General features: G+C 42.4%; 1 long non-coding RNA gene across 1 annotated transcript in view; it reads right to left on the bottom strand.

The window, feature by feature from the left end:
• The window catches only part of LOC137775529 (uncharacterized), a 29,834-nt gene extending 10,553 nt beyond the window's left edge, over positions 1-19,281 (bottom strand). Inside the window, exon 1 of the long non-coding RNA XR_011076039.1 lies at positions 19,132-19,281. This is a non-coding gene — a long non-coding RNA (uncharacterized lncRNA). The remainder of the gene's footprint in view (positions 1-19,131) is intronic.
• Positions 19,282-24,229: the final 4,948 nt, after the last annotated feature.

Below are 24,229 nucleotides of genomic sequence, written 5' to 3'. Positions count from 1 at the left end.
TGTCAACAGCCATGGAGGCTCATGGCCTAGACCCATAAATTAATTGGAGATTGAAAAATGGTGACATTCTAATTCTACATCTCATTTTACTTTTTAGTTGGAATAATTTATAAAGAGATGCTTCTCTCATCTATTATTTGGTTACCCAGTTGCATAGTTTGTATATAAAAGGACAAGTGCGTGATTCTTTCCTTTATTTACCTGTTTTAAAGATCATGAATTGGTTCTCTATGATCCTCTAAAAGTGACTGATTTGATTTAAAATATGTATATATATATATATATATATGTATATATATATATATGTATATATATATATAATTATGAAATCATTAATTTAAATGCAATGTATTTAAATGGATTTAAGTACATTGCATTTCTTATCTTTAAACTCAAGTTGTCCCATTTTTGGCCAGTGGAAATCTCCTAAGATTGGCAGCTGAGTCCTTTTGACATGACCCTATTAGTCTTTGACAGCATCCTTTCTATTTGGTGGGATAAGAGGGTCTAGGTTCATCTCGCATAGTTCCTACACCAAATTTCAATCAGCTATTTCTCTAAGAAACTATGGTTTCTTATGGTAGGAAATGATACTTGAAGATCACAATCTGGGCACTACAGATGCTTTCTGCAACTAGACAGTCACATTGCTAGACATTTTTGGTGAATGGAATTAGGAAATAAACATGTATTTAAATATAAAATATCTTATAAATTCATAATAGTGTTTCAAATTCAAATTCAGAGTTGCACGATTTTTACTTGATTCCTTCCATACCATGTATGTATGTCCTTTCTTCCATACCAAAAACCTTGGTTCTCAAGGACACAGTGAATGAGAGAATTAAAATATCCCATCATTATTCATTTGCTTTATCCCACAATATAAAATAACACACACAATGCTCAAAATAACAATACTAATACTGCCACTAATTAACTAAAAATCGTTTTTAAAAAATCGGAGCTTCCCTTTTACTTAGGATGTAGAAAGCCACAAGAGAATATCAAAACCATATAACTTATGAAATCTTATTCTCTTTAGTCCATCAGAGATCTGAGGTCTCAACACAACAGAAAAAAAAAAAAGAATTCCAAAGATTGACAAATCCCTCTGAGAAGATGTGGGACACACAACATGTTTTACCTTTGGCAGAATGTGGGAGGAAGAAGTGGTAGCCATAAAAGTGGGTAAGAACAACAAAAATTTTAACAACTTCTTACATATTAAGTGTGGGCTATTGTGACAGCGTAGGAGTCCCAGACACAAGGGAGCCCACACATACTCAACAGCTCTTTCCCATGGGCCTTCACTGAGTGCTTATGAAAAAGATCGAGGGCAGGAAAGGAGACCTGAGAGTGTTCTCCTCTACAGTGAGGGTAAACAGGCTTTGTCAAAGTTTGAAGGTAGAGCGGGACTTCTTGGAGTAGCCCATCCAACATTCTGAGCCCTCATTAGTGCCTGGCGGTGATTGGCTGCCACTGAGAGACAAACAGAAAGCTCTCCTGTGAGTCCTTCTCCCCTACTTCAAGGCAAAGGTTGCCTGCAACAGGAGAAGAGGTAGAAAACAAGCCCTCATTGGCTGTACTGAAATTAGGAAAACCTCTCTGCTGCTGGAGAAGGAGCAAGAGGCTCACTCTCATCCCAGACCCTCTGCCATCACAAGGCAGGGTTTGAATGCAACATGGCAGGGTGGGGGTGGGTGTGCTGCAGGAATACTGAAAAAGTTTAAACTTAAAAAGAAAGTTTTTTAGACCATTTACATTTAATGTAATTATAAAAATCATTGAATCTAAACTTACTATTTTAAATGTTATTCTATGTATTCTGCTATAAAATATGGCCCCAAATTCTGAAGGTAACAGAATTCTCTTTTCTTGTTAAGTTGTTAGTTGTTTTTGCCTGGATGCCTAAGGGATTTCATTCTTTTTCTTTTAAATCTAGTAATATTTCTTGTTATTGCTCGGTCTGTGTTCATATTTGCAGGTACACAATATGCTCTTTCAATATGAAGTTTCAAATGTTTAATTTCAGAAAAGTTTCTTGAATTAGTTTTTAGAATTTGTTCTGTTCTCTTGTTTTAGTTTTCTTCTCAGGGGACTCTAATTACTTATATATTGGATCTTCTTTACTATCTTCAAAATTACATACATATATAAAAAATATATATATTATATATGTAATATATAATATATGTAATAATATATATAAAGTATTCTCTTGAATGCTTTTCAGCTCATTTATTTTTGATTTAAAAAAATGTTTCTCCTTTCACCTCTATTACTCTTAAAGCATCATTTGTTGTGTTTATTTGTTCTGTGCTCCTTATAGTTTAGACCTCATTTCTAAAATGATTTATTCTTTCATTTTAAATTATTTCTTCAGTTTGGTTTCTGAGTTTTTTTCTAGTTATGATTTATTTTGTTCTTTCATATCTTATATCACTTTCTTAATGTCTTTTAGTCATTTTGAAATAATAAATTGAAATTTTGATCAGTTTTATGGCCATGTCTTTCTGGCATGGTTTCATTTTCCATAGGGATATTGCATATGTCTTTGTCTCCTTTTTCTTAACTTTTTATGGAACTTGACCTCCATAGTTTCCTACTGCTCATTTTTTTTTTTAAACATCTTTATTGGAGTATAATTGCTTTACAGTGTTGTGTTAGTTTCGGCTTTATATCAAAGTGAATCAGTTATACATATACATATGTTCCCATTCTACTGCTCATTTTTATGTGAAATTGGTTTCTGCTAATTTTTAGAAGAAGATGACTTTCTTCAGATAACATATTTAACTTCATAGAGCTCACTCTTCTGTGGTTTTTATGTAGTGTTAAAAACATAAAGGTTTTCTTCCTAAAATTTCCTGGTTTTTTTCCCTTTCTCCTCTCCTTTTATCTGAACCTTCTCTTTCCTCATCCCTATTGTCTCTGACCTGCTAAATTTGATTCCACTCCTACCATTTTTTTTCTTAGTGTGGGGTCTTATTCTGAAAAGGAGAAAAGGCTGTCAGTTTCAAGATTTCATAGGGGATAGACTGCCCCAGGATTTTCCATTCTTACTGTGACCTCAACCCTTTTCCAGTGAGCAAAATCCTACTGGAATCTCTGTTTTAGCTGCTGTTCTCAAATTACCTCTCTGTGCTTCTCGGTGAATACCTGTCGGCTATTTGGGGTTCTGCTCTCAGGTCCTTCAGTCATTCTCTTGCTTCCTTTGCTCTTCCAGCACAGATGTTGAGACAATGCAAATCTTATGGTTACTGGCATTTTTCCATCACCCACTATAGTTGCAGGTTTGAGGATACACTTTGTCACCCAGTTATGTTTGCAAATGTAGCCCATGGGTTTTGGTTCTTGTGTCTAGCTGCTTTGTGGAAATTTGAGATCTGAAAACTATACTTCCACTGCCACCACCTTTTTGTTAGAATTTCTTGCCTATTTATTCTTAAATAGCTGCTGAATAATTCCCTGAGAAACTTGTCTTTATTGAACATGTTTGATTGGATTACAAGGTCCTCTTTTTCCAACTAGTTCATGCTTCTGCGGGGATTCATTCATTCATTAAACTTTTCCGTGAGCATCTATCACTGTGCACTAGGCACTGGGGATGCAAAACTGAACATGACAAATTGAGATCTCAGTCTAGGGCTATAAAATAATGATCTGCTTGAAGGAAGGACCAAAGAAAGGAAGCCTTGGGTTATCACAGACCTATAGGCCTGGCTTTTCTGTGTAGTACAGAACAGGCTCTTACATTCTTCTTTTACTTATTTGTTTACCACCACCATTATCTTTACCATAATAATGTACATGTGCAGAGGAGTAATCAGCACAAAATGTGCTTTCATAGTCTTTCATTTGATCTCCACACTAGCCCTAGGACACAGTATTATTATAAGTGAGGAAAGAGAGGTTCAAAGAGAAGAACTGACTTCTCCAGGGCCATCCCTTTCAATAAGTGACAGAGCCAGGACATAAACTTTGGTGAGTCTGATTCCAAAGTTCTTCTTCTTTGCTCCATAGCCTGATATCTCTGTTGTTTTTCAGGGTTAGTTTGGGGAGATATGCAGTAGGCCTCAGCTCACAAACGCTTTTATGAAGTTCATGATGACAGACACTGGGGATTGGCTAATCTAACACCCATCTCTATCTCCTTCTCTCTTGTCTACCTCCACTACAGAGGTTGGAATAGGAAAACCTCACTTTCCCAGTCTCCCGTGCAGATAGAGGTGGCCCTATGACACCACAAGGTGTAAGTCTTTTCAGTGCTTCTGGGAAGTGTCTTGCTTTTCTGGACACATGTACATGTGGCTGGTTCTACTTCCTCACTCCTACCTCTTCAAGTGGATGTGGACTTGATGTCTGGTGTCAGGCCAGCCATCTTACAACCATGAGGAAAATAAAAGAATCATAGAGATACTGTCCCTGAACCAAGGTTGCTGTTTGAGAAAATATGAAACTAATGACAAAATACCCCTCTACGTGTTCAATCCTCCATTGGTTAAGTATTTGGATATCAACAACCAGAAGTGTTCTTGATACACTTATCTTTGATATAAATAAGGACATCACAGACTTTTAAAATTTTCCTCATTCTAAGCAGTAGGAAGTAGTTAAAAGCATTATCTTAACTATAAAAAGTGATGCAGATACAACTGGGGCTAGAGTTCTACTTTTGATGGAGACACTTTTTTAAAATCCTGCCATGTTTAACTTTATATTGAGCCTCGCTCAAGGCAGACTAGCGGCTACTGTATTCGAGGAGGCAACATGCATGCGGTTTCTGTTTACTAAAGCATTAGCAGAAACATATACTGAAATATATACCACCATATAATAGGTCCCAGATGTGTTATTATGATTTTCTAAAGAGAAAAAAAAGATAGTTGGAGAATAAGTAACCAAAAAGCATTTTATGTCAATTTGATTGGGCTTGGTGGTAACTCAGCAGAGTGGAAACAAACCAAACCTGGAGTGAAAATGCACTGGGATTAAGATCTGGGTTACTCTGTTTAAATTCAACAATCGGTCACTGAGTCTTCCTGAGAGCCAGATTACCTGTGTTATCACCTCTCAAGAAATCTTATGGCTTTCTGGTTCATCTCAATTTTAATGACAATTAAAAGAAGGTTAATGGACTGAGGGGTCTCTGGCCACAGAGAAGCGAAACTGGGATTCAATTCTGGCCTATTTTCCTCTGAAGTCCACATGATTGCTGCTTTCAAATATTTCAAAAGCAATTATGCTGTCTGTAAACTGAAGGGGAAAAAAGCATTATTTTTAAAAAGCAAAGACTCTTCTGTGGAAGGGAGAAAGCTTTCTCTGGATGGCTCCAGTAAGTGGACCAATGACATTTGGCAAGTGGACATCACCAAAAGGCAGGTTTTGACTCTACCATCATCATCCAGAAAGTCTTTATTTCCTGCCAGCTGTGCACTGGACAACATGGCAGGTGTGTCTCTAGATGACGTAAATAAAAATAAGATTCTTACCTATCCTGTAAGGAAACAAAACTCTCACGGGGGAACTAGAATACATATGGGTCAAGTGATTACACATCTATCTTTGTTTGGGGCCATGTTCTGAATGACTGAGGTTGCCAGGTAGTCTTTTTCTACATAATGGAGTGAGCAGAAGGAAAGGCAGCGTCCAGCCAGAGTTATCCCATTAACCATCCCTCAAACTCTGCCACAGTAGATGGTGTGGATTATGAGCCATAAGAACATGCCTGTGGGGCGGCCACAACAGGTTACCAGATAACCTCCAGGCCTGCTGCGGTCTTCCACATACCAGACAGAGGCAGATATATACGTGCTTTATTCCTTGGACAACTTTCTCTTTACAGAGATTCTTGCAGGACTCTTTGGATTTGGGATGTGAGTGTTACCCATCCTATGGACTTTGCTCCTGGGTCCTGTAAAAGGACGTGTTGAATAGGTAGCATAATAGATATTCCACGACGGCTCTGTATTTTAAGGCAAGAGAGTAGCTGCTGGCAGACTCTCCAGGTGTTGGACTGTGGTTAGTGCTTAAAATGTAATGCAAGTTGATACCCTCCCTGTACTCCACACCTGGAATAGCTAGATCCCACTAAGAAACCCCAGGAGCTAGAACGTTACTCCTTTACTCTCCATGAAATATTTAAAACACCCCATATAGCTCTCGGAAGGCTTGAAGAGCCTTGAAGAAGGAGTAGATGGAAGGAGGCTATAAATCACTTTCACCTGGATGGGCTTGGGCCCAAGACATCCTAAATTTTCAGCAACACCGGGATGGAGGAGACTAGAGGAAAATCCACCCCATAAATCCAGTGTGGAGTGGGGCTACTAACCCTACTACGAAAGGCCGACCTCTGGGGGATACTCAGGACTTGCGGATTACTACATAATGATCTCATCCAAGTTCTGGGGCTGTCATTGTGGATATCGCCCAACAGAAGGGTGAGGAAGTTGAAGTAAATCCCTGTTCTTTACTCAAGAGCCAGAGAGATGGGGCCTGAGACTCTCCACCTGAAATTATACTGAAAGACACTTACCAGAAGTGGGATCATCAAAGCAGAATCCAGCCCCCAGGGAAGGGGAGAGTAAGACAGCTGAGCAGAGCCCCTATGGAGGCCGCTGGGTAGCTGGAAACTAAGTAGCACAGAGGCTCAGTTTTAGTGAGGGTGTTTTGTGTTTTTTTAATTATTGGAGTAAAATTGCTTTACCATGCTGTGTTAGTTTCTGCTGCACAGTGAAGTGAATCAGCTATATGTATACCTATAACCCCTCCTTCTTGGACCTCCCTCTCACCCCCCCATCCCTCCCATCTAGGTCGTCACAGAGCACCGAGCTGAGCTCCCTGTGCTATACAGCAGGTTTTGATAGAAGAGAATCCTGTGGCCTGGGTCCACCTGGGGACCGGGACACACCCTGGAAACAACCAAGGTATTTCTGTAAGGTAAGTGATGAACATGCATGTGTAGCACCTCCCCGGTTACAGGCGCTATAAATATATGTCTACTAAGTTGTTCTCCCTCTGTGTCCTAAGCAGTAATTCTGAGCTGCCGTGATTGGTGGGCCAGGCATTGCAACACCTGTGCATCTCTTCAGGTGGATAGTGATTGTCTATCCTCAGTGGAGGTCCTGGAAAATAGGGCAGACACACCACTGTTTCATCCTGTACTGAAGGTGTTACAAAAATGTGAAGCCAGATATGGCCTGAGCCTGGTGAGATGGGGGATCAAACTCCTCATGAGGTTTTCTTGAGTTGGCTCTTGACAGAAGCCTTGGACATCTGTGACAAGATGACAAGAACCTTGGCTCTTTCCAGGGCCCGGTTTTCTGAACGATTTTGCCATATTCCTGTGGATGGGCATGGGAAGGATCATGAACCATAGAGCCTGTGCCACTGCCCCGACCGACCCATGTCCTCCATAATGGCCTCCTCACTGGAATCTGGTCTGCAGACACTCTATAAAAAGCCTTTCTGCTGCATTTCTGGGCTGCAGGAACTACTCTACAGGATTTATTTCCTACCAACTACTGGGAATCCATCTGTTCAGACTTAATTTTCCTAACTCACTGCCTCATAACCATGTCCTACCTCCCTCTTGGTCCTTTGGGTTGATCTTTCCCTTGGACCAGGGTCCTGGATGTGTGCTTCAGCCGCGCCTTATATGCTGCTCCTTAGCCAGTCCCACCGAAGCCCTGCAACCCACCCTGCCTGGGCCGGGGCTCAGGTCTCACCTGAGCAGGAGAATCCGATTAATGGCACAGCCCCTCCTGGGAGCAAGGCCACTTACGGAACCCAGAGCAAAGTGCTGCATAAGCACCACTTCATGTTATCCCACAGCAACACTATCAAATAAGCTGGGGTCCTTTTTCTCATTTTCAGATGAGGAAAAAAGGGTAAAGTAACCTGCCCAAGGCTATGTGACTATGAAGTAGCACAGCCAGGATTCAAGTTAATGTCTGTGTCAGAAGCTGGCAGGACCCACAGGTAAGGCTTTGGGAACCAGCTGCTCTAAAAGAAGACAATCTGCTTCCATCTCATAAAGACTGATGTTTCTTTTTCTGCTAATTATCGCAGCATGGAGATAAGAGAGAAGGATGGTCTCTCTCGCTTCTGGCTGTCAGAAAGTTTATAATAGATTTTGGGTATTTGTTCTCTATCCTCTGCTTCCTAGACCAAAGGAAATGAAAGGCTCTCCACTGGCTGGTATTTCGGGGTCCTAGACAATCCTTTTTGGCACAAGAACAAAGGTAGGCCGGAGTTAGAACAGAATGTTCTCAGCTCTCTCTCCTATTACACACACACACACACACACACACACACACACACACACACACACACCTCTTGACGTACTTGCTGATTACAGCTGCACGCGGGACATGAAAACTTGTCACCCGAGGAACATGGGAACATCCACTGGACTTCCTTCCTCCGCTGCACGTGTGAGCCTGCTTGCAGAGAGTGCGGGGAGGGGTAGGGAACAGCAGCCTTCCCCCTCTTTGCTGTCCACTCAGCCACAGGCTGGTCTCTGCAGAGGTGAACCAAGGAGCATTCTTATACCCGATGGCACTAACTTATGAGTTGACTTCCTGCTTCCTGGTGCCATTGGCAACCAGCCCACAAGCCCTTCCCGTAACCTACAAACATCCACATAAGATCCTGCAGGGAGATGAAGCAAACTGCTCCTAATGAAGCTCTGTGGTTCCCTTGGATCCTCGCAGTCATTTCTGAAAATTCTGGGGCAGCCCCAAAGTAGAAGCAATCCTAACCATGAACACAGCTTAGGCCTGCAGCACATGTCTTATGGCCTAGGCATTGTACCAGGGGGTTATTTTTATAACCTCCAGTTTTGCTTCGGGGACCAAGGCTTGAAACTAGCTACGGACTTAGATGAAACGAATTTGCAAGTCTCAGCTGAAATCTGGAAGCAGGTGATCTAACATCTGGAATACCTAACCGCTACAACAAACCAAGTGCTTTCTCATCCTCTTTAAAACCATGTTGTCAGCCTGAAAGAGGAAGAGGAAGCCAACTGAGTTTTGATGATGCTTACAAGTCAATTTCCTGCCTTCGTTCTCAAATAGTTCTGCTGACCTCTTAGGCTGCTGGTTTCAGAAGCTACACTGTAACTATGAACAGTGATAATAATACTTGGTATTATTATTATACTTGGTATAATTATTATTATAATGCTTGGTATTTACATCAGAGCCCCTCCTCAACGGCGATCACCATGTGCTTTCGGAATTGCCTGATCCGTTCTCCTGATGCTTGGGTTGGCCTACATATCCGCCATGCTGCAGGTCTTCTCTGCAGTGGCTTGAATTCCCCTTCGCCACATGGCAAGGGAAAACCACCTGGTCTGCTCTTTCAGCTTCTCCTTTTCTTATCCTCTCTTATCCTCTGCTCCCTCCACACGCCCAAGTTCAAAGTCGAGGACAGACAGGCGTAGTATAGGAGTTGTGGGGCAGTGATGGAAGGAGGACAGTGTGATCAGGGCAGTAAAGAAGAGAGGGTGCCTTTTCTCCCCCACTTAAGTCCTGATCAAAAGAGTCTTCAGAGTAATCAGGTCCCGATTGTCTGTCTTTAAAATAAGGAACTTGAACTTGAGGGTCTCTGAGGTTCCCACCAGCTCTGAGGAGATCATTCCATCAACATTCCACGACCCACTTTTGGATCATCAAGATGGAAATCTATTGCTTTTCCTCTGTCCCAAACGCTTCCCCCACCAAACCTGCTGTAAAATAAATGCTTTCCCTTCCCAAAATACCATGTTTTTTTCTATCATGAGAAATGGACACAAAAGCCACCTCTGCCATAATTCTACCCTGCTTTTTAGTCTGGAAATCTCTGGAGATGCTTTTGTTTTCACAATGATTGGGGGAGCCTACTGGCATTAAGGGAGTGGGAGGTCAGGGCCCCCCCCCCCCAAATCCTGCGAGGTTCAGGGTAGTGCCTGTGCCCGGCATATTCACAGATACTTAACAAGTCTGTGTATGGACTGAGCAGAAGCATGCCTGTAATTTCCCTTTCTAAGGCCTCCCTTCTTAGGGAGTAACTTTCAGGTGAGTCATGCGCACACACAAGTAGGGCGATATCCTCACATAGGAAGGACAATCTGGGTGCAAACCCTCATTCTCCGTCTCTAAATTGTAACCTCCTTGGGGGCAGGGACAATGGTCCATATGGGGTCATTAGGTCTGTTCACAAATATTTCCAGGTCTTTTTATTCTGGACATAGGCTAGGATTACATTTTCCCGCCCCTTTGACATTAGCCAGAATCAAGTGACTTGCTTTGGCCAATGAAATATGATTGGAGGTGATGTGTGTCATTTCTGGGGGATGCTTAAGAGCCAGTGTGCAAACCACCATGCTTGTTTCCTCGCACTGTGGTGACCATGGATCCTCATAATGAGAGGGGACCTCTGGGTGACTGAGTGGCTGGGTGGGTAGTCTCCCTGCAGAGCCGTGTTGAGCACGGAGACTCTAGTTTCACTGAGGCAGACGGGTAACAGAATGTGAGCAAGGAATAATCGATCGTTTTGTTCAGCTGCTGTGATTTGGAGGTTATTTGTTACCACAATATAAATTGGCTTATGCTGACTGCTATTGTCTAATCTGGATTTTTTGAGGAAGACCAATAAAAAGTATCCTTACTTCTTTACCTGATATCTGAACAAATTGAGAAATAAGATGAAAAGAAAGGCAGATGGAGGCCAAACTCTTAGCTTTGTTCCTCATTTAATCCAGAGAACACTGGAATGAAGCCATCCTCCCATGAAGGGTGTGATGGTGGGTTGGGTATGCCTGATCAGCCAAGGCTCACAGTTTTATCGGGACATGTGTTCTAGCCCAGTTCGAGGAGGTGGATTAGTTTGCTAGGACTTCTGTAACAAGTACCACAGACTGTGTGGCTTAAAAAAACCAAAAATTCTTTTCTCGCAGATCTGGAGCCCAGAAGTCCAAGATCAAAGGTGTCAGGAGGGTTAGTTTCCTCCGAAGCTTCTCTCCTTGGCTTGTAGATGGCGATCTACCTGTATGTTTATCTGGTCTTCCCTCTATGCATGGCTGTATCCTGATCTCCTCTTTTTATAAAGACACCAGTCATAATGAATTAGGGCTCACCCCAATGACCTCATTTAAACTTAGTTACTGCTCTAAAAGCCTCATCTCCAAATACAGTCACATTCCAAGATACTGGGAGTTAGGATTTCAACATATGATGCTGGGGGTGGGAGGCAGATGTGATTCAGCCCATTACAGCAGGCTTCTGAGTTGGCAATGCAACTCCAAACAGCCAAAAAGGAGGAGCTGAGACAAGCACGACCCATGAGAGTCTCGACAAGTGTACTAGTCACGTGGCACTCTTTCCAAATTGACTGATCACCGGCCCCTGCAACCTTTCCAAGGGTCACATGGATTGGGTTCACGGGGACATTCAGTAAGACAAATGGTCTCTTTCGTGACTTTTCTTACATTGTACTGGTTTTATTTTTGTATTTTTTTGGTTTGGTTACTACTATTGCGTCATGTTACTCTTTAGCCCATCTGTTTCTTTTCTGCCTACTCCATCCCAACTGTCTGCTCAGCTAGGAAAAAGGCTTTCCCAGTCTCCTGACTACACCCTGCATTGTCCCAGGCCCACAGCAACTGCCTGATGTGGGTGGCAAGTTGGGCTCTGGGTTTATTTTTGACTTTTGAGTTTCTCACACTGCAAACTGGCCTGAGAAATAAGAACATGGTATAGCAGATCCTGGCAAGGCAAATGGCAGGAGAACCCTTCAGGCACAGGGCTGCCAACTATCTCCCCAGGTTAAACCGAGCCATTGTGAAACCAGCCATTGGTCCCTGTGGTCCTAATGGGTATTGGGTGTGTCTGCCAAGTCCCACTGCCTTTGGGAAGGAAGACTCACATGGGGGGACCAAGCCAAATGTGCATGGCTCTGCCACAAGAAGCCAAAGTGGCCTCTGAAAGATTAATGGGGCATTTGGCTCTCTGTGTCTTAACAAGGGAGATGGGAAAAAGCTTTCTGAAAAATAGCAGCGGCTTCTGGCAGAGATTCCAGGGGACGGGGTTGAAGGCTGCAAGATGGCCCCTCCATACATTTTCTTTCTCAATCTTTGCTTTCCTTTTTCCCACAGTCTCTCACCATCCTGCTTCTCTTGCTTCCTCTTCTCATTTCTTCTTTGGTGTTTTGCCCTCCCCAAATGATTTCTGCCTTTCCTTTCATTTGCCCTGTCATCTTATCTTCTTACTGTCCTCATTTATCAGGGATGGGGGGAGAAGGGGGCATTTTGTATGGTGGAAAGACAGATTTGGAATGCAGCCTGGGCTTTCAGCTCAACCCTGCAGCTTTCTAAAATGAGTGCAATGGACATGGATTGTGTATTGTCCCCTCCCTTTGGGGATGGCACGCATAAATGCCACTCCCTGCTGAAGGTGATTCTGTCAATCAAGGGGCACCGCCAGCCCACCGCAGCTGTGGGCACATGATCAGAGCATGCAATTTCACTTGACTCAGTGGTTGGTCCAAGGCAACCAAGAAGGGCCAATCAGAATGCTTCCTAGGGGTCAATATGTGCTACAAGCTCGAAGGACCACGGAAACCTGTGACTTCTGGGAGTCACCTTCCCTCCCCATAGAAGAGAGGCTTTCTGACGGTAAAGCAACACAGAACAAAGCAGGGTCAAAGACAGGGCACAGATGGGGCACCTGAATCCAGGAAAAAAAAACCCTGCATCAACCCTTCCACCTTCCCTGTACTTTTCCATCACATGAGCCACTATGTTTTGTTTTTTTTTTTTTTTTGCCTTGAGCCAGTCTGAATTTGGTTTCTGTCTCTTATAACCAATGGAGCCCTAATGATCACACTGTGACTTTAGGCAACTTATTTAACTTCTTGGAATCTCACCTACAAACGGACTTTTTGACCGTTGTGCCCCCAGTTTAAGTGGGGTGCATCCAAAACAAAATATGCTCACCTATGAAACTCAGCACAGCTTCTTGTAATCATTTCTATAGTAGACTTTTCTCCCACTAGACTGAGAGCGCAGGGATTGTGTCCTATTCATCCAAGTATTTTTAGCACTCACCCTGGGAGCTCAATAGATGTTCATTCACTCCCATTTTCCCTCTTCCTTCTTTTCTTCTTTATAACCTCCTGCTTGTAGCTCTTACTTCTTTTCTTCTATTTTCTTTCTTTCCTGGGCCAAATTTCCAGCCAATTTCCCCTAGTCCTCCTGCAGTTAAGTTTCCATACCTGATACTTGTTGTACGTGCAAAAATTACTGTCACTAGTAATTGTGTGCCCAAGTGGTGCTGTAAAGAAGGTCTGTTTCATCTGTCCTTGCCAGGGAAGGGGCAACTGGCCAACTGTGCCCACAAGTGGCTAGTTGCTGCCAAGTATTGCAAAGCTTTAATAGCTAGAAATAATTGCTAGTGCAAGAATTAGGTCCAGCCAGAGGTAATTTTAGCTTGGTGTTAAAGTGACAGTTCATGAAATTAGTCACACGCAGATTCCCTTTCTTCCCTCGCCCACCCAAGTCTGGCCCTCTTCTTAACAAGGGACATTTCTGATATTGCATTCCTGCAACATTCCCACACAAACAGGCGGTTATCCCAAGGTGAGCATGGCGTCAAGCAAACTCCTCTCTCCTCTTTTTCTCCATTCCAGTCCCTTCTTCTGGTTTTCCCGTGTGGGTAAATGGCACCAACATTTTCCCAGGCACCAGGATCCCAAGCTGGTGATCATGTTATACTCCTTTCACTTTGTTCCCCAGTCATGAATATTCCATCTCAAATCCATCACCTCTTTGACTGCCATCACCCTAATGCAGGACCACTTACCTCTCACCTGTGTTAGTTTAGGAGCCCTCTCTTTGCTTCCTTCCTCTCTAGTACCTAATCAGCCCAGCTCTTTACTCACTCTAACACTTTCAGGGGCTCCCCACTGCCAAGTGAATCAAGCAAAACTTTTTCACTGCAGAATTCAAGATGCTCTGCAAAATCACTCAAGCCAAGTCTCTGGCCCCATTTCCACTTTGTTCCAGCCAAACTATTTCACATCCTTTTCCCTGCCTGATCTGTTCCTGAATTTGCTCTGCTGCTACTACTGCCTTGAATACCTTTTTCCTTCCTGTTAGAAACCCAACTATTTTCCCAGGACTAATTCAGACTCTGTAGAGATGGACTTCCTTCCAGCCACCTTGACACCATGGAAGGGACAGACCAAGGAGGAGAACATTCTTGCTGGTTTAAGTTGCCCCGTGTCTGGTGAGTTTGATGGCTGGTCCTGTTTCACCAGCTTTAACTCCAGGTGGCATCTTATTGTCTCCAAACGTTAATGTCATCCTCAAAAGGTAAGAATTTCCATCCCTGAGAGTCTTCCAGAATAATAGCTACTGATTAGTGAGCACTTCCTCTGTGCCAGGCTTAGCGCTTTCCACAAATTATCTCCCTAACTCCTCGCCGTTAGTTTATGAGATAGATGATTGTTACCTTCACTTGACAGCTGAGAAATGAGGCTTAGCGGGGTTAGCTTACTTACTCTGGGGACTGTCGCTAACAACAGGTAGTTCTTCAGATTCTAAGGCCCATACTTCCCACTCAAAACGTGCTACAATTATCATACAGAGCAAGGAATGAGAGCAGTTATCATAGCTGCTAACTGCCTGGAGGAATATCTTTGGTCAAAGCTCTTAGCCTCTGAGGATGATCACTTCCCTGAGGAAAACTCATGCCCTTTATATGTTTTGGGTATAAGTCAGTCTCATTACTTATGTGATGATCACATGTCATACAATCTTGTTTCCAAAAATTATTGTTTGTATTGCTGTTTAAATGTGAGATTTATGATCATGCCTAGGGAATCTCAGTTTTTCCTATACCATCCCTGGCTAAAGAAAATAAACTGAAACATTTTCCCTTTTACAATTTACCTGGAAACAAGTACCCAGGCTCGTAAGACAGACAATCATCTGCTTATCATTTTAGTGTTTAAACACAATTTCCCCAAATTAACGTGTTTTAGAAAGACCTAGAAATTATTGAAGCCTCTGACTCACGGATGCTTTCAAGTCCTTCAGCCTTTTGGGTCATGTTAGTTTTTAACGTAAAATCAAACAGCTTGAGGCCTCAACCTTTGAAAATAACAGAAACTGGCCAGCTGTCTGAAGCTTCCAGGAAAACAAAACGAAGCTTGAGGAGAAAATCTGAAAGCCTTTGTATATGTTAATTACAGACACTAAGGGTCAAAAACGGGAAAGGGGAACCCAAGACAGAATGAGAGGAACACTGAACATTAGTCAGGGTGATGCTAGGTTATGCTGCAGTTAACAAACCCCCAGATCTCAGTGACTTTCACATGGAAATGTATTTTGCTCACATAGAGTCCACTGCAAGACCCATGGTTCTCCAGAGAAACTCCCTTCCAAGTGGTGATCCAGGGAGCCAATATGCTTCTATCTTGAGATTCTACCATCTCAACACATGGCTTCTGGGGTCACTGAGTTGGAGAAAGAGAAAGCCAAAGAGTCATGAAGGAGTTGTTGATACTTCAGCCTCGAAATGATACATGAGACTTTAGTTTGTGGTCCATTGGCCAGATATAGTCATATGGCTTTGCCCCCAACTTGCAAGGCTGCTTCAATGTATGGAAGAGCTCATGCATATTAAGTAAGCAATCAGTGCTCTGAAATGAGGCCAGGGCTCAGGTCATTTCACGTACTTCTTCTTTTTAAAAAAATGTTATTGAAGTACAGTTGATTTACAATGTTGTATTAATTTCTGCTGTACAGCAAAGTGATTCAGTTATACATATATATATTCTTTTTCATATTCTTTTCCATTATGGTTTATCACAGGATATTGATTATAGTTCCCTGTGCTATACAGTAGAACCTTGTTGTTTATCCATCCTATATATAACAGTCGTTTAATGTACTTCTAATCATTTACTAGGCAAGCTCCTAAAGCGTATGAATCTTTCACCTTTAGACTCCCGTACTTTCTACAGTAGAAACTGAAGCAGAAGAAAGCGAGAGAAAAGAGGTAGCAAAGGAGAATAGCAATTTACTCTGATTTGAATTTAGTCTCTTCAGCAGACAATTTGAAATTTACATTCGTATCTCATTTTAGAGACTTTAATACCACAGAACAGTTTGGCAACCAATGTTCTAGTCCCAATGATGTCATTAACTAATCTGTGACCTTGAACGTCTAACTTTACGTCTCTGATTCTCAGTGCTCATCAGTACGTTGGGAATGATGAGTCACGCTTCACTGAGTTACTGTGAAGTTCACGTCACTTGTCTGAAATGCTTAGCAAAGTGCTCGGCTCATAGCAGGTGCTGAAGTGTTTGTTGACTGAATATCCATGAGCAAATTAACTGCTTCCTGTTTGATCTAAAAGAAGCTGCTAACATCATGAAATGAAACATAAATGGTGCAAAGGGCATAGGATCATTTTAGTCACTCAGAATGTCATGGTTGGTAAATTCATTCCTGGGGTGGGGGGGAATGTTTTAAAATAAAGGTAACTCAATCTACTCCACTGAGCTATTACGAAACTCAAAGTAGCTACCAGTGAAAAGGCTGTGTAAACTGTAAAGTGCCATGTAAATGTAAAGTATTGGTAATAATATCATGACCGGGATTGGCTTCATAGGTGTGTGACCTGTGCTGTAGCCATACACATCCCCACATGTAGAAGAGTCTCACACTTTGTTTAACAACCTTCGGACACCACTTTGAAATTTTTAATAATTTTTGAACAAGGGCCCCCCATTTTCACTTTATCCTGGGTCCCACAAATTATGAAGCTGATCCTGGTTGTGACTCAAAATGTTGCTTCTTTTTGTCAAAAGAAGGGAGTTAGGGTTAGAGATGCTTCTTCTGGTCCCTTGCAGCCCTAAAATTATGTGATTCTAAAAAATATTCCAAATGTACCATTTTTATTTTCGTGTTTTTTTTAAACTCTTTACCATTCTTCTATTTCGAATCCAACATTTTTTAACGTATCAGTTATTTCTCACAAGCTCTCAGTCTTTTAGTCCCCACTCCTGTGAAGCCCTGGGAAAAGGTTTCATTTTCCCCCCTAGATTCAGTCTACTTAGCGAAAATCCTTAGAGACAATTCCGACTTTGTGTTTTTATGAGGCCTCTTTCAAAGTATGTCGTGTGCACACTTCATGGTCTGGATTCTAGACTGAAGACTGGTATTGGTATTGAGTAATATGTTTCATGCTTTTGCCAAAGAACATATTTTTAAAACATCTACACTGGAAAGAGAACTTTGGAGTCATGTTGCTCTGCTTCTGAACCAGGGAAGCTGTGATGTAGCAGAACATGTAGGAGACGTGGCGTTTGTAGATTTCTGTTCACGTTCTTGTTCATCAATTACTGTGTATGTGAGCCAAACCAAGTGGCTTAAATCTCTCTGGGCCTTAGTTTCCTCATCTGTAAAGTGGGATGACAGAGGACAGGGACAGGTAGTATCTATTTCATAGGATTCTGAGGCGAAGATATGAAAATAATGTTCTTGAAATGAGTTTTAAGTTGTGATGTATCCACCGAAGGGACTAACATGTTATAGAGTTGTTTCCATTATAAAGAACTTCATCCCATGAATGACTTCATCAACCATGATAACCTAAAGAACTAAAATGACCCCCTGCACTATTTCTCTTTAATAGCATGGTGCTTAGCTCCACAGATTTCCCTGGGTTAAGTAGAAAACAGGTTATTTTGTTGATGGAGATTCATTTAACAAGTATCTTTTGAGCATCCACTGGGAGCTCAGCACTTTGCTAAGCACACACCAAGAATTCTGATATTAGCTCACAATCTAATATATCCTCAAAACCAAAACTACATAGCATTATACACTTGATCATAAATATTCCATTGGCAAATACTTAATGCATATCCACTATATGCCAGGTCTATACTATGTAACTTTTTAAAGAAGAGCTAGGAGGTGCTATGGGGATTATAGCAAAGAGATCAACCAAGTCTTTTTTTTTTTTAATGTGAAAAGGGGGGGAAAGAAAGTTGATGTAAAAACTGAAAGCAGAAATCCTCAGGGAATTAATAGCAAAATACCATGATGGGCCGTCCCTAATAGCAAAATACCATGATGGGCTGTCCCAGTTAAGAAGAGTTACCCTTGGGCCAGGGGTGGGATGAGTAGGCAAGAGAAGTAAAATATTAAATATTAATATAAAGTAAGAATTTATGTGCTGCTAGTGTACAATCAAGTAAGATTTATAACTGTTTCCAAAGACTCTCAAAAAGAAGAGAGTAAAGGGACCTAGAATAGAAGAAACCTGAGGGAGATTAAAGGAGGAAACAGGGTTGGGGGCAGGGGGTAGAGAGAGAGTGAGGCAGCAAGATGCAGAAAGACTTGGCACCAAGAAGAGTCCACTGGGATGCTCCCAATGGCAGGAATGGCTGTTGTTTCCAGCTGTGACAACTGTGCATTGCACGACTCTAGGAAGAGGTTATCAACCTCCCGTTCATATAGTTATAAAACAATTTCTCAGCAGATGGTAATAAAAGTCTGAAGGAAAAGGAGCTTGTTTTTCTAATTTACACATCATCTGGACCAGCAGGAGCATGCTGGCTGGGGGTATTTTGAAAAGAGCTGTTCGATTCTTATTGCTTCTGGGAATACAGTCCTTACTCTTGGGCATCGCCTCCAAATATTCATTTAAATTATACTATACGGAATCTCCTTGTATGGACGGGATTTTGAAAAACTCAAGGGAAAAGGTCAGTTGGTGGTGGTGGTTACAGAGGAACAGCTAGGCAGGGAGATATTGGCGAGAGGTCAGGAACTCAGCAGAAGCCCCAAGTCACCAGGTTTGTTTTGCCCCAAGGCACGCACAGCGAGCCAAAACACTGAGACGCCAGGTTTGCAGCAAAGAGAGGGCTTATTTGAAAGGCAGCCGAGCAAGGAAACGGAGAGAACAAATCTCATATCCGCCTCTGAGAAGGCAAGGGACTCAGGTATTTATGGGATAATGAATAAAGAAGCAGGGTGGCCTGAGGCGTGGGGAGCATGGGGACAGGTGTTTGGAAAAAGGTGCACTGATTGTAGTTCTGGGCAGGTGTAACTCAGCTACAGGCCTCCTCACCTTCTGAGGGTGGAGTTTTTGGTCCTCTCATTCCCAGAGGTCACCCAGCGGACACTCGTGCATGCCCAGTTGAAACACTGGTGGTCCTATCCAGTCTTAACTATCCACTCTTAACCCGCTCGGCTCGAACTAGGCTCAGCTGACTCCAAGTTCCTAGAAAACAACTTGGGCAAATATGTTACTGTTAAGGGTATGTGACGCGTGGAAGATGTGCAAGTCTTAGAACGACCTTGATTAGTGAAGGTAGGTGAAATGGATTTAACCCACTGTTGCACTAACCATGTTAAATGTGTCTTTCAGATGAAATCCCCTCCTGCCCAACAGATAATCAAGCCATTCTGTTGGTCCTTCATCTTTAAAAGCACACACAAAAATGGGGCTACTGGCTTTTAAACTCTGCCTGCCGGGTGTGGTCTGATGGGCAGATTTCTGGATAATGTTGCCAAGAAACTTGGAACCATCTCTCTTCCTCCTGAACCTATGTGACTTTAGGAAAAATCCCTTCACCTTCCTGAACTTCAGGTAAACACACCTGTCTTGCCTCTCCCATCAGTTGTGATTAAAACAAAACAAAGCAACACAAGGACAGCACCAGAAGTCTCCTTGGATGTAAGCAAGGGCTGTAGAAATGGAGGAAGTTATTCATGCAATGGTCCATGTTCTTGTCCCTGAACTCTGGGGGACCACATGCAGAACTGTAAGTGACCCTGGGCTAGGCCATTGTTTTCTGCAGGGGGAAGACGCAGGCTGATCTAAATGGTTTCAGCTGCTGGGAAGTGGTGCTCACTGGGCCCGGGAGATGTCCTAGCGTTCCACAGCAAAGGCTCTCATTTTACTTGAAAGCACAGATTTCTCCGCCCCTCACCACCCCCAGAATTGGTAATCTAGATGTGAAACGGCATCACTTTTTCCTGAGACTGTCAAACTTTTGCAGCTAATTATCAATTGGAGTCAGTGTAACAAAACCTGCGTTTCTATGCTGGGTTTCATTAAAATACCTCTGCTATCAGCAGGCGCTGTGGCAAACTTGCTGCTAGTACATGCAGTGGGGTTTTTCTTCTCCCTGTGAGGAAAGCTCCAGCAGGTTTTATGCATCAGTGCTATTAACTGGTTCTCCCTGTGAGGAAAGCTCCAGCAGGTTTTATACATCAGTGCTATTAACTGGAATGGCAGAGACTTATTGTAAGCACGATCACTTCCGCTTTTAAGAAACGATGAACTATTTCCTGGCTTTTCAATTAGGAAAGCTTTGGGAGGCTATGAAGGAAAAATGTAATGTATAATAAATATACTAAGGAACAAGCATGATTAATGGCAGTTTAGAAGGTTCTTTTAAGCTGATGCTTTATAGCCCAGGAATCTGCATTTACTGGCATCCTCTGAAAACCTAGCTTCCATGAATACAATGAATATTCAGAATCCAGAAAGCCCCTAAAAAACTCACTTTGAACTCTATGTACTTGGCTCAAGACTGAAATCTTCCTTGAAGGAAAGGCTGAAAGACTGAATGCCCTCAGTATCCTTTTATCATTTGCATTGGAAACTGCTGTGAGGACAAGGGGACAGGCCTGCCTAGGGTTCAGCTTCTCCCTGCAGGTGATTTGCTAGGGATGGAGGTGTGGGGGGAGGAGAGGGAGGGAGGGAACGCAGCCTAAGTCCTAGTACTTTCTTAGGTCTTCTGAGCCTCTTGACATAGAAAATTCTAGACAAGGTCATCAGACCTGAACATATCCCCCAAATCACTCTCATTTGTACTCACCCCTCTCTCCTCCCATCCCTGGCCACAGAGAACTAGGTTTCCCTTCTCTCTGACCCTGTGCTTTCCTCAGTTTTTCCAATATAGTGCTTCACTGCAGTCTCAGCTGTATCTGCATCTCAATCACTCTGGCTTCTTGTCTCCACAGACACGTTCACGTCCCCTTCACTGTAAGGGTGATTCCTTCTCTTTTCATCACAGTCGAATGCCAAAAACATGCTGCCCGCACACTCTTAACCTATCACCATTGCAATCTGGTTTCTTCCACCACCTCTCTCCCTGAGATTTCTAAGAATCACCACATATCTTTCTAAAAACCTCTCTTCAATAATTATTGTAATTTACCTTTCTGCTGCCTGTGATTATTTTCACACTGACCTTCTTTCTTTCTACCAGTTGTATGATGATGGTTTTTCCTTCTCCTGCTACTTCCAGTTGATCTTTTTCCAATGTCAGCAATTCAAATTGTCCTTTGAATGCAGGATCATCACAGAATACCAACCTCACTTTTCTGTAATGTGAGTTTCTTCATCTGTAAAGAGAGGGTGATGTTCGGAATGTGAAATGATGCAGCCACTTTGGAGTTACCATTTAACCCAAAATTTCCACTCCTAGTATTTACTCATATACCCAAGGGAAATAAAAAACAGATGTGAACACAAAATCTTGTATACAATTGTTCACAGCAACATGGTTCGTAATAGCTAAAAGGTGGAAACAACACAAATGCTATCAACTGAAGAATGAATAAACAAAGTGTGATATATCCATACAATGGAATATTACTCAGTGATAAAAAGAAATGCAGTACTAGTACATGCTATAGCTAAATGAACTTAAAAACGTACTACAGCATGAATGAACTTTGAAAACGTGCTATAGCATGAATGAAGTCACAAAAGACTACATATCATATAATTCCAATTACATGAAATGTCTGGCATTGAAAAATTTAGTGTCTTAAAAACAACAACAATTTACTACTTCTTACAATTCTATAGATCAACCATGTGGTTCTTCTGCCTCATGTAGCAATGCCTGGGGTACTGGGAGGGCTAGAAGGTCTAGATGTCTAACTCACATGGCTAGCAGTGGGTGACGGTCACTAGCTGGGAGCTCAGCTGAGACTATCATCCAGTGGCTTCGGTCTTCTCTACATGGGCCTCTCCACATGGCTGCTTGAGCTTCCTCATAATATGGTACCTGGTACCAAGAAAGAGCATTCCAAGTTGGCCAACCCAATGTGCAAGCACTTACCAAGCAACCACTTTTGCATCATGCTTGCCAATTTTCTATAGGCCAAAGCTAGTCATATGGCCAAGCCCAGAGTCATTGTTGAAAAGGCTGCCACAGAGACTTAAGTGCTGGGAGTCACGGTTTATTGAGGATCACCATAGTAACAGACTTTATGAAGACAAAATGACACATATTGTGCAAGTTTTTAGAGAACCAATGAAAATTTTTCTTCCTCTCTGACCAGCTAGTTATTATGGTAACTTCTCTATAGGACACTTATAAGCCGTAGAAGGTAAACATTCATCACACATAAGACTAAATGCCTGGCCTTTTGCTAGGTGCTAGAAATACTTTACAGAGATACGACTAAGTCTGAATTTAAGGAGCTTATGGTCGTGTCAGGGAGACAGGTGTGTAAATACACAACTATAAAACAGTGTGATGATATAATAAAAGTGTGTATCTTCAAGACAAAATGGGAGCCCAGAGGAGGGGGATCGTAAGCATGCTTGGGGATGAGAAGGAGGCATTTTCCAGCTAAACAAGGGCAGGGGAAGAACACAGTAGACAGGGTGAAATTGCATATACCATCATGACAGTCTTTGCTAGAATTACAGCGCAGCGTTCTGGGTGTTAAGGTGTGTGTGTGTGTGTGTGTGTGTGTGTGCGTGTGTGTGTGTGTGCGCGCGTGTGTGTGTATGTGTGTGTGTGTGTGTGTGTGTATTGTTACTTAGAAGGCATAGTTGAACAGGTATGTGGAGACCAGAGCAGGAAGGATCTTGTATGAAGCAGGGAGATTGGATTTGTCCATTATGCAAATTGGCTGATCTGCATCCTGCCTTGGTTTTTTGTTTGTTTGCTCCATGCCATTCTTGTAGCATAACTCAGTGCTTCCACACATTGCCCCCAAAGAACAATGCCCTCCACAAAACATTAGGGAGAAATATGGATTTTGTACGATGTAGAGATTTCTACATCTCTAAAACAGCTGAAGGTCTTATGTGTAAGACTGCAGAGGGAGTCACATTCAAGGGTGCACAAAACCTCACAATGTCCCCATCCCCCAGTCCCTCACTGGCTGCCAGCAGGGTCCCCATCTCTCTCGGGACCATTTTCCTGCAAAGCCTTTTGTTTCCTCTGACCCCAGGTCTTTACTGAAGAATCACACTCCCCTCCTCCTCTGTCTCACTCTCTCTTCCTCTTTCTCATGCACTGCCATCACCTCACTCAGCAAAAAAAGACTTGCCGACATCGATATCGTCATACACCTTGAGAGGCACCAGGGAATATTAATTATATAAGTAAAATGTCAGTGTCTATTTCTATTGTATCTTTAAAATCTGACTTTGGAAGAAGTATGAAGAATGGATTGAGTTGGGAACAGAGTGAGACTAAACACAGAGACCAATAAAGAAAGGATTGCATTAGTATAGAAAAAATAGTGGAGAGTATAGAAAAAATAGTAGAGAGTCTGAGACGGGTCTGTTGAGATGGAGGTAGAAGGGGCAGATAGGATAGCAATTAGGATGCAGAATCCAGTGGACCCACCATTAATCCGGTCCATAACATTCACTAAAAATAGTAGTGTTACTCCTTCAAAAAGAATAGGATTCATTAGGATTTAGGACCCTTTGTTGAACCAGACCTAGGAAGAGACGTAACAGTGTGATAGGAAATTAACTGGGCTGTGGCCATGGTGATCCTGTCAACTCCCCACATCCACCACACTGAAAGTACCAGAGATGACAATACAGAATGTGACTGATTTTTGAAAATACCAGATCTCACACATCCAAATAGGTGTTGGCCTCTAAGTCACCATGGGCCACTGTCACTTATTCCAACAATTGCTGCCATTGTTGAAATCCTCTCTGGGCTCCCCTTTTACATCTGCATTTGGAGCCAGGATATGAGACACCCAATAGTCTGGCCTCATTACCTCATGGTGACTTTTTAGTTTTCCTCTGGATAGCTTTAGCCACTGAGAATATCCAAATTGCTTTCCAGACACAAAGACTAAGCCTTTAACTTAGGAAAATAAATTGGGATCAGAGGACAGAAGAGCTTCAGCTGAGGCTCATGGCTGGGAAAACGGCCACAGCCAAC

The sequence above is a fragment of the Eschrichtius robustus genome, chromosome 13 (genome assembly GCF_028021215.1).
Source record: "Eschrichtius robustus isolate mEscRob2 chromosome 13, mEscRob2.pri, whole genome shotgun sequence".
Taxonomy (NCBI): domain Eukaryota; kingdom Metazoa; phylum Chordata; class Mammalia; order Artiodactyla; family Eschrichtiidae; genus Eschrichtius; species Eschrichtius robustus.
Note: the sequence above shows the minus strand (reverse complement) of the source record. Positions and strands in the feature narration are given on the sequence as shown.